Raw genomic sequence first — 1367 nt, forward strand, 5'->3', positions numbered from 1 at the left:
ATACAGTTTCCATAGTGTGTGAATGCTCATATGTATCTCATCCTTGCCAGTATTGAGTGGAAATCTCTTTTATTTTCCTGGAGAAGTTGGTTCTTTAGGAGGAGAGAAGCATTGGGGAGTATCTTCAGGGTGGCTGAACTTTGCAACCTCTTCAATAAATAACTTCCCACTCTGTAATTTGCCCACCTGTATTACCCCACCCCCAAGCCCCAGACTTTAGGAAATGGCATCAGGCCTATATGTCTGGAGAGTTCAGAGTTCTTTGAGGTAAAGCATTCCTTCCAACGGGACCTAGAATTCCTTGAGTTGCAGAATTTTACTGACTAGACCCAGGAGGTCTCAGGAGTCCAGAGTTGCTTGGAGCTTGGCTCAGAATTCCCAGGGGGCCCATAACCCCATGAGGCCCAGATTTCCTGGCTCAGGAAAATTGGGAGGCCTGGGATACTGTGGCTTAGACCCAAGCCGAAAGGTGAACACAGATCTTTATGGCTTGAAGGTGTATGAAATTATGTCACTACATTAGAGCAGCACCTCTGCTCACCTATGGGAATCTTCAGCTGTGACACGTAGAAGCTGACCATGTCCAGATTGGTGGCTCTGAAGTTGACAGCCATGTGCACACAGTCGTACAATGTGAAGCTCACTTGTTGACGCTCCATGGCCAGCATGCTGCGGAGGTAACACTCCCAAAGGGCAGCTCGAGCCCACTGCTCCTGGGATTCCTGCAATTCTTGAGCTGTGGGACACTCTTGGATTTCAGGAACCTCTGGCTTCAACTGCTCCAGCGTCCATCAGTGGCAAAGCCAAGGCTGAAGCCATCAAGGCCCCATGGTAACGAGCACAGGCACAAGAATAGTCAGTGAAGTCTGCATTGTCTTGGCGAGGTCCGCAGCTGCTTGGAAATCTCTTTTAAATGTCAAATTTGGTATTTGCTAATTTGGTATTAGACAAAGGTTTTACATTTTAATTTACATGCCTTTGATTATTTATTTGAAAATTTTTAAAAACTACTGTTCTTTATTCTGAAATTTTGTACTTGCCACTTTTTTAGTGTCAGAAGTCTTCTTTTCAAAACTTTTTATGCCTAGCTTTTTAAGTATAGTCACAACACTAATGACAGTTTCATTGTTATATTTCTTTTGAATGTTGTAACTTAAAAATAAATGAGTGCAGTACTCATTTATTTTTAAAGAAATATCAGTGAGATATAATTCACATAATCACTGGTATGATTCATATAGTTCACTCCTGGTCCTCAGGGGATACATTTTGGTATATGAGATGTATAGAAAGTAAGAACTTAAAAGAATCTATAGGTTACCTAATTCAATCAGTTACAAACTACCCACTTCTGCTTTGAAAGCCAC

The 1367-nt window shown here is 42.1% G+C and overlaps 1 pseudogene; it reads right to left on the reverse strand.

The window, feature by feature from the left end:
- Nucleotides 1-483: 483 nt before the first annotated feature.
- Nucleotides 484-872, reverse strand: LOC129041401 (gem-associated protein 7-like; annotated as a pseudogene).
- Between the last annotated feature and the right edge of the window lie 495 nt (nt 873-1367).

The sequence above is a fragment of the Pongo pygmaeus genome, chromosome 6, assembly GCF_028885625.2.
Source record: "Pongo pygmaeus isolate AG05252 chromosome 6, NHGRI_mPonPyg2-v2.0_pri, whole genome shotgun sequence".
NCBI lineage: Eukaryota > Metazoa > Chordata > Mammalia > Primates > Hominidae > Pongo > Pongo pygmaeus.